The 9,470-nt window shown below is 49.4% G+C and overlaps 1 long non-coding RNA gene across 1 annotated transcript; it reads left to right on the top strand.

Annotated features, from left to right (window-relative positions):
• Positions 1 to 5,674: 5,674 nt before the first annotated feature.
• Positions 5,675 to 8,530, top strand: LOC143395887 (uncharacterized). The gene is made up of 2 exons (XR_013090842.1): positions 5,675 to 5,784; positions 8,130 to 8,530. It is a non-coding gene; the product is annotated as an uncharacterized LOC143395887 (long non-coding RNA).
• Positions 8,531 to 9,470: the final 940 nt, after the last annotated feature.

Here is a 9,470-nt window from a genome sequence, read left to right as displayed (position 1 = left end):
CTTACCTGTTCTCAAGGCTCTCAGACAGGCTCAGTACATATGGGTCTGGCCACGTGAAGCAATGGAGGGAACACACACCATATCAGACGTTCACAGGACCAGGAAGACCAGAGGAGACGCCCATTCCCCTCATCTATTCTTGACTTAAACAACTTCTGCCATCTGGTTCCAGAATGGCCAGAGAGCCACTCCCTGTTGCAACCACACTGTGGGCTGGAAGCCTCCCTTCCACAGATTTCCTGGGGCCAGGCCCACTTGCCTTGCACATTGCCTCAGTGTAATTTCAACCTCAGAGAGTCCTTGATGTGCAGCTCCTGCTCTTACTACACTGGCAGAGAACAGGGAGCTAAGATATATGGTATTTTTTTCAATGTATTATTTTTGACATAATAGTATACACATTTAGGGGGCACAATGTGACACCTCAACACACATACACAATGTGTGATGATAAGATGAGGGTAACTGGCATCTCCATCATCCCATTTCTTTTTTTTTTTAACTGCATATTTTCTTGTATTTCTAAATATATTGCATTTTAACCAAAATTAAATAGTAAACTTAGTAGCTGTGCGTGTTTATGCCTGTAATCCCAGTGGCTTGGGAGGCTGAGACAGGAGGATTGTGAGTTCAAAGCCAGCCTCAGCAAAAAGCGAGGCACTAAACAACTTAGTGAGACTCTGTCTCAAAATAAAATACAAAATAGGGGCGGGGATGAGGCTCAGTGGCCGAGTGCCCCTAAATTCAGTCCTGGGTAAAACACACACACACACACACACACACACACACACACAAATAGTAACCTTAGTGAAAAACAATAAATTAGGTTCCATCACCTCACTTCTTTGTGTTGAAACAGTCCAAATCCTTTCTACTGAGCTAGTATGTTTATGTTCTGCTTCAACATGGAGGCCAGCCTTTGTCCTGAGTTGAGACCGGGATCCTCACAGGCCCTGGCAGTGAGTTCCTAGCCTGGAATGGCTACATGATTTTTAGGGACCAGAGTACAATGAAAATGTGAGAACTTTTTTCAAAACTTTGAAGGATTAATATGGTGATGGAAGGCAGGGACACAGCTCAGCAACAGAGCGCCTGTCTAGCCATGTGTAAGGCCCAGGGTTCCATCCCCAGCACTAAAAAAAGAAAGAGTAACAGAACATTAAGCACAGGGCCTTTCTAAACCCACGAGGCTTCCCTGGTCCCAGCTGGAGGGTCCTGTTTATCTCAGCCACCTAGCCCAGGCCTGCTGTCAGCAAAGCTTCTTGGTCCAGAAACATTGCTGGAGAACGTCAAAGTCCCAAGATCTTTGCTGAAAGCTTCATCCCTATCTTGGGTGTAGAAGACTCGAGCTGGTGACAGAGATCAAACAGGCAGCTCATGCTTTCCTTGGCCTCCCCAAGGACACCGCCTTGGTGTTCCCACCACAGAAACCAGAGCCTGGAATAGAAATGGGGATACCAGAAATAATCACTCAGACCTCAATTTAGTGTGATTGACACAGGCTGAGCATGGTGGCTATGAAGGCACACAAGCTCCAGCTCCCACCCATATGTAGCCCACAGTCTATAGGATAAAGATTGGTCAGATACTTGAGCATGGGGCAGCAGGGGAGCACAGAAGAGCCAAGCTGACTTCACCAGAGATGGGATATCTTTTAGGGAAAGTCGCCAGTGGAGGTGCCATCTAAGGGCTGACTTGAAGCCTGAGGGAAGAGTGAGAGCACACAGCATATGCCACGGTCCAGGGTCAAGAGAGAACCTGGCACACTGAGGAAAATTGCAAGCAGTTCAAGATGGCTGGGACCAGATCAAGAAGAGATAGTTTAAAGGTCTCGACTGTGAATGCAATAAATGTAGTACACGCTCTGCTATGGTAGCTCTTTATAATTACAGGCCTTGCAAGCCAAGCTAAGGGTTTGGGATTTTGTCCTGCACTGAAGAAACACTCAAGGGCTTTAAGCACAAGGCAACTATGTCAGGTTTGCAATATGACTAGACAGATCCCTGTGGCTGAAGATTGTAATAGACTAAAAGAGGGGCACTGCTGGAAGACCAGCGGACCAGGGGACCTCCCAAACCTCAAGAGGTATGGGAGGTGTGAGGCTTCAAATTTCCCTTAACAATCAAATAGATAAATGTACAGTGGAAGACAAAACACAGCAATGGAAAGGAACTCACTGTGACTCCAAGTGACAACAGATGAGTACTGCAAGTGCACTGCTCATGAGAAGAAGTCAGCCACAAAGTAACACTGTGTGATTTCATTTATGTAAAATTTAAGGAAGGGGTAAAGCTCCAGTGTTTAGGAACAAATGCTCAGATGGTACAATTGCAAAAGCAAGGGATAACTGCCACAAAAGCAGTCAGGCCGGGTGTGATGGCGCACACCTGTAATCCCTGCGGCTCGGGCCTGAGGCAGGAGGATCACAAGTTCAAAGCCAGTCTCAGCAATTTAGCAAGGCCCTAGACAACTCAGTGAGACCCTGTTTCTAAACAAAATACAAAAAAAGGGATGGAGATGGAGTTGAGCTGGTAAACGCCTCCTAGGTTCTATTCCCAGTATGGGGGGGTGGGGGAAGATACATTATTAAGATTCACACTTTTTTTTTTGAGACGGGTTCTCATTATGCTGCCCAGGCTGGTCTTGAATCTGCTGTGCTCAAGTTATCCTCTTGCCTCAGCCTCCCTGGACTATAGGCATGCAAGCATGCCAAGCTCATGTGTGCTTTTTTTTTTTTTTTTTTTTTTTTTTTTTAATATTTTTTAGTTTTAGGGGGCCACAATGTTTTTTTAATGTGGTGCTGAGCATCAAACCCGGTGTCTCATGTATGCCAGGCGAGCACTCTACCATTGAACCACAACCCCAGCCTGTGTGTGTTACTCTTTTTTAATTCTTTAGAGATGGACACAGTACATTTATTTTTATGTGGTGCTGAGGATCAAACCCAGTGCCTCACACATGCCAGTTGAGTGCTCTACCACTAAGCCACAACCCCCAGATTATGTGTATTATTCTTTTAGTTGTACTTGAACAAAATACCTTTATTTTTATGTGATGCTGAGGATCGAAGAACCCAGGGCCTTGCACGTGCTAGGAGTGCTCTACCACTGAGCACAACCCAGCGCCCCCATGTGTGCTATTTTTTTTTTTTTTTTTTTGGCAGTGCTGCGGATTGAACCCAGGGCCTTGTACTTGCGAGTACTTGCGACGCAAGCACTCTACCAACTGATACATGTGCTATTCTTAATAAAAGGTTTAAAAAGGAATGAGGCTCCCTCTTTTTGGGGGTGGGGAATTGAACTCAAGGGCACTTGACCACTGAGCCACATCCCCAGCCCTATTTTGTATTTTATTTAGAGACAAGGTTTCACTGAGTTGCTTAGAGCCTTGCTTTTGCTGAGGCTGACTCTGAACTCAGGATCCTCCTGGCCTCAGCCTCCGGAGCCCCTGGGATTACATGCATGCGCCACCGTTCCTGGCAGAGGCTCCCTCTAAAGTAGTGGAAAGGAAGATGGAGGGAGAAGGCTGATTTTGACAGTGAAAAATGAATAGAGGGGGGCTGGGGATGTGGCTGAAGCGGTAGTGCGCTCACCTGGCATGCGTGTGGCCAGGGTTCGATCCTCAGCACCACATACAAAGATGTTGTGTCTGATGAAAACTAAAAAATAATATTAAAAAAATTCTATCTTAAAAAAAAATGAATAGAGGAAAGAGATAGGAAATACATCAGAAGGGGAGGCAGATTAAGGTGAAGAGCAAGGACAGGGTCCTAGTAGAGTGCCTGCCAGCAGGGACAGGGTCCTGGGCTCAAGCTCCAGGACCACAAAAACCCAGAAACGTGAAGAGCAGTGTTGAACACTCTGGTTATAAGTAACCTGGAAGACACTGAAGTGGTAGGTCCATGGCAGCTGGTGAAATCAGATGAGTCACCTCCCAGGAGTTGGGACTCCATTCCCCACAGAAGAGGCAAGCCAGGGAGGGTTAAGGTTCTGATTCTGAGAATGTTACAGTCTTGTTACTTCATGGTTGTTCATCCCTGACCTGCCCTAGCCTCAGTTTCTTCATGGGCAGAGTCTACGCTGTCATTCCTACTCAGAACTCTTGGTAAGACTGGAACAGTCACTCGGGAAGTTTGGTGCCTTGGTTACCAATCAATAATTAATGAGAACAGATAACATTACTACATGGTTTTTACACTTTAGTGTAAAAATGAACTACTGGTGAGCTTGTAGATTTGGGCACTCTTTAGAGTGACTGTAACTCCATGTCTCAGGCAAGGCATGCTATTTGGTCCTCCAATGCAGGGTGTGAGATAGAGCCCAAGTGTCTGGCTTCCTAGTCTTCCATCAAAAGGTGAAAGGACAGGACTGCTGCACTGCGGTGCTTATGAAGCTGGCTTGTTCTTGTTTCTGGAGGGCTCGAATCTACATGGAGCAGGCCTCGCAAAGCCTGTGGGCTGACTTCAGCTAACATTTATTAAGTGTAAGGTGCTGTGCTGAGTACATCAGCTGCATCACCTCAGTTGACCCTCTCCAACCCTTAAGGAGGTGGGTGAGTTTATTATGTTGTATTGAGGAAGCGAAAGAGGTTAAATTCTTCAGGTCATGTATCTTGAATCTGAACCTAGACTGCTAAGATGCCTGGTTCTTAGTGTTTTTTACCGCCCTCGCCGCCCCAATCTGCAGGCAGGAGCGTCTCGGCATCACACCTGCGCTCTGGTTCCCTCGGTTCTACACAAACACTAGTCTAACGGCAGGGGCCAAACCTGCCCTCCCAAGCTACGGGGCAGTGGGCTCACTCGGCTGGCCAGACGGAAGGGTGCCTATCCCAGGGAGCTCTCCAGCGCCCACCGAAGGCTGGCAGAGGGCGCCCAACAGCTGCCAATCTCTCGCTAGACTCTGAGGCCTCAGCGAGGCTTGCCATCGGGTTTCTGCGGCGCTGGGGACAGTACCCAGGGCCTCGCTCATGCGTGGCCCACGAGCTCTAATGGCCACCGATACGTGGGTGCTGGAAAGTCTCTCCGATGAGTTTAGTATTTAATTTCCTAACTCTCCCAAAGCCGCCTTCATTCTCAGCGCCCCCAAGTATTCTTTCACCGCCCCACGGCTAAGTGTCTTCTACTCCGAGCACTTACAACTAGTGCAGGCGCTAACCGGAGGGTCACTCGCACACAGCCTGGACATGGGGGCAGGGATGGAACACACTCTGGAACCCTACGCGACGCTGGTCCAGAGAGGGCAAGAGGCTGGCTTGAGGCAGCACAGACCCGCGGAGGCTAGGACCCAGGTGCCAACTACGTTAAGCCTACGTCACCAGGACTCCACCCCCGGGTCGGCGTCTGAGCCCAAGCCCCCAGAAGATTCCAAATCGGCCCCGAGTCCCCTGGCGCGCCCAACTGGGTCCTCTGGACCCTACAGGTGTGCTCTCGGGGGAAACTGAGGCAAGGACGTTGGTGAATTCATTTCTCGCTCTGTTCACAACCCGGGCGGAGCAAAGCTGTTTTCCTCCCCTCAAAAACGCTTGGGACAGCAGAGAAGGAAGGGAGGAAGGGGAGGGGGTCAGAAACAAGCAAGTTCTAAGGAACCAGACAGTCCGGCCACACTCAAGATGGCGGCACAGTCGTGGCGAGGTCCCTCAGAGGCGGTACCAGCGCATGCGCAGCGCGGAGTCCCGGCCCGGGACACAAGATGGCGGCAGCGGCGCTGGGGAGGGCGAGGCGGAGGCGGCAAAACGGGAGGTCGAGCAGAACGTGTAGCCGCATCTCTTCAAGTCCGCTCCGGGCAGGTAAGAACCCCAGGAAGCCATGGTCTCGCCGCGAGCCGCGCCAGGGTCCGGGAATCCGAAGCCGGGCAGCGGTGGCCTTTCCGGCGCTTTCCGTTCAGGGCTGCCGCTTGCCTGGACTCTTTCGCCGCCGCCATCTTAGACCCGCGGGTGGGCAGCCGGGCCGGTGGCCGGAGTAAGGTGGGCCCGGAGAGCGCGGGCGGAGCGGCCTCCAGGGCCCCTCCGCTGCTGCCGCCGCCACCGCCTTTGTGTCGGGCTCCGACTCTGAGTCGCCTCAGCCCGGGGGCGGGAGCGCGCGGCGGGGCGGGGGGCGGAGCCCGGGAGATGGGCCGGCGCGCGCGCGCCATACAACCCGCCCCCGCTGGGGCTGGGAGAAGGGCAGGTGCACGCGCGCTGGGCCTCGTCCTGCCCCTCCTTCGCGCGCCCTCGCGCCTGCGTACTTTGCAAGTCCTGTGGCTCCTCCTTTCTGGGCCGGAAAGTTCTGATTGGTACACTACTGAGATGCTCCCGCCTCGTCTTCCTCCAATCCCGGAATCGGACTCTTCCTTCTAGTGGGTTCCTCGGGTTGCGCAGATGCAGTTGTTTGTCCTTAGGCTCCGCTGCGCTTCTTGAACTGCGGTACGCGTGAGGGTCGGGAGGTCACCTGCGGAATGAGTACATTACGTTGACAAGGACAGCTTCTCGTGCGGAGAGTGCACGAGGGGTTAGGTGCTGCGCAGAGAGGTTGAGCGGTGCCAGTGTAGAAGCCGGGAAGCGGCAGCAGGGCCTGGAACTGTGTCCGACCCTAAAGCTGGTGCTTGTATCAGCAGTAAGGCCACAGACTTGTTGCACCCCAATCTCAGCGAATTTATTAATTCTTAAAATTATTAATTTTGCGAACCCAAGGACTCAAGTATGTCAAGTAAGCGCTCTGCACCAAGCTGCACCCCCCCCTTAGAGAATTTAAATTGGTAAAGTTTTCCAGTGATATAAAGTCATCCAGAGTCCCAGTTCTACCGGAATGCGTGTAAAAATTATAAATTCTCTTGAACCTCCTCTCGCCGTTTCTGGCTCTTAAGATGTGGAGTGAGATAGAGGAATCTGAGGTATTTTCTTTTAAAAGCCCCAAATGATTCTTTTTTTTTTTTTTAGAGAGAGAGGAAGAGAGAGAATTTTAATATTTATTTTTTAGTTCTTGGCAGACACAACATCTTTGTTTGCATGTGGTGCTGAGGATTGAACCGGCTGCACGCATACCAGGCAAGCGTGCTTCTGCTTGAGCCACATTCCCAGCCCCCCAAATGATTCTGATGCACAGTTTTGAAAATACTGCAGTGTCCTCATTTGGCCTCAAGCTAAACTGTGCCATCTCATCGAAAAAGTGCATCTACCTCGTGCATCTGTATGATAGGTCGTTTCTTGGGAAAAATATTTTTTCAATAAAGATGAATGAGATGTGTTATATAATATGTTTTAATTTTTTTAAAGACATTCAGAGAAGTGTGTCTTTCATTCAGTGTGGGTGGCTTGGCCTGGTGCCCTCAGATCTGTGACATGTATGTGTATACGTTTTTTTCTTTGGGCTAAGGATAGTTTATTTGGTGGGTCCCAGTGTGCAAAATGAAATCGTGGGCCCTTTGTTTAAAAATTATTAAAAGCTGGACCAATGGTGTGGCCTGTACTCCCAGCCACAGGGGAGGCTGAGGCAGGATGGCTTGAGGCAAGAAATTCAAGACCAGCATGGGCAACAGAGCAATATGCTGTCTTCAAAACAAACAAAAACGTGTGTATATATACATATAGATACATGATATTTTTTTCACTTCCTCTTCATGCCCCCACCCCCCTTGGGCAGTACTGGGGATTGGGACACTTTACCATGGAGGTACAGTCACAACCCTTTTTATTTTGAGACAGGGTCTGGCTAAGTTGCCCAGGCTACCTGGAGTTTGTCGTCCTCCTGCCTTAGCCTCCGGAGTTGCTAGGATGACAGACGTGCACCACCACATCTGGTTATATAGATTTGAAAAATTCTGGGCTGGTAGAGCCCTTGCCCAACCAAGCTTTGGGTCCTCTTGAACATGGTCCTGGTGCAACCATGCAGGCCAAAAACCTACTCAGTAAACCTATTGGTTGGAAGACTGGAGAAATACCATTTTCATCTCCTGAGTTTCCGGATTCCCTGAGCCAGCCTGGGCAACTTAGAGTCCCCATCTCAAAAAATGTGTATGTGTTAAAAATTCCAGGCTGGGCTTGTCAACTGCCTGCCCTGTCTTAGTCTCCCAACTTGCTCTTTGTCCTTGTCCCTATTGTCCTCTCCCTGCGACATTTTATAGGTCAGTGACTGTCTTTTTTTGTTTGCTCTCCAGTTGCTGATACAAGGAGTTCCTTGAGCCCCTGTCCACTCCACTGCTGACCAGTTCACCCACCTGTGCTGAGCCTTCCTCTGCTGCAGGCCTTCCCCAGTCTCTGTGGGACCTTGTGACGTGGGGGTCAGTCCAGCTGCAGAAGAAAACCCTCTCATGCTAGCATTGCAGACCCCAGAGGGTGAGAGAAAGGGGACCTCATTCAGCCTTGGAACCTATGGGCTCAGCCCTCAAGGAACAGTTCCAAACCCTTTTGTTGTCAAGGCACTCTTTCGTTGTATATATATCCTGTGCCCCTGCATTTTATCTGCCAAACTGTACCGATGAAGTAATCATTGACTTTTCCCTTTCCAAATTAACAAAGATGACTATGACTAAGTGAACAATAAAATCAGTGTCCCAGTGATTGCTATGATGTCGTCAACCGCCAACCAGAGCTCCTGATCAGCATGAGCTAATCAGTGTGGCCACAATGAGTTGGTAAAATTTCAGCAAAGATAATGAATGTTTAAATCTGCTTTTGTGGTCTTATTATGGGCAATTGTGACATACCGAAAACAACTCCAGCATCAACAATTTGATCTTGGTTGGCCCCCCTAGGGATATAACAATCCCTGGCCAGAAACCACTTTGGTCATCAAAGCTTGTGCTGGGTGTACTTTGGGTGGGGCTGGTAGGGAATACAGATTGAAGGAACTGGCCTCCTTTCTAGTTCTTAATGCTAGTTTTCACTTGGGGATTTTGAAGAATTGAATTAGGTAGTCTTTTTGGTTGCACTGGTTCTGTTAGCAACAGATTGCTTCCTGCCCTGTAGTGTAAAACGAGTGACCAATTAGATCCCACGCTCCTTCCCCAGCTGTGCTTTGGTTTACTTATATATCTTTTACTGGATGTGAGCGGTAAAAATCCTCTCAAGAGTAGGAGCTCCCATTCTTTCTTGTAGAAATAGCCTCTCAAGGGCAGACACTGTTCTGTCTTGTTTGCCAGTCTTGATTTGTAAATGTTTACAGAATTAATAGAGCTCCTTTTGGGTCCAGGTACTATGTTGAGCTCTGGAGAGAGATACATTGGCATGAATTCCAAAGGGAATTAAAGGGTTAAAAATCTATAATGAGGAGATAAATCCAGTTTACACCAAACCATCTGAGTACTCAGCACTGATGTTCATGGCGCTGGGGAGGGCCCTGACCATCTAGTCTGGGAGGGGGCAGTCGAGGAAGGTTTGTTGGAGGATGTGAGCCTAGGGGCAAGCCAAGCAGAGAATGAGGGGAAGGTTGTTTTGGGCAGGGGAGCAGCAGAAGGGAACCCAATTTATAGTTGAGGGAACTGCAGCCTAGGTCCCAA

The sequence above is a fragment of the Callospermophilus lateralis genome, chromosome 3, assembly GCF_048772815.1.
Source record: "Callospermophilus lateralis isolate mCalLat2 chromosome 3, mCalLat2.hap1, whole genome shotgun sequence".
NCBI classification, from domain to species: domain Eukaryota; kingdom Metazoa; phylum Chordata; class Mammalia; order Rodentia; family Sciuridae; genus Callospermophilus; species Callospermophilus lateralis.
This window is presented reverse-complemented; position numbering and strand designations above follow the sequence as displayed.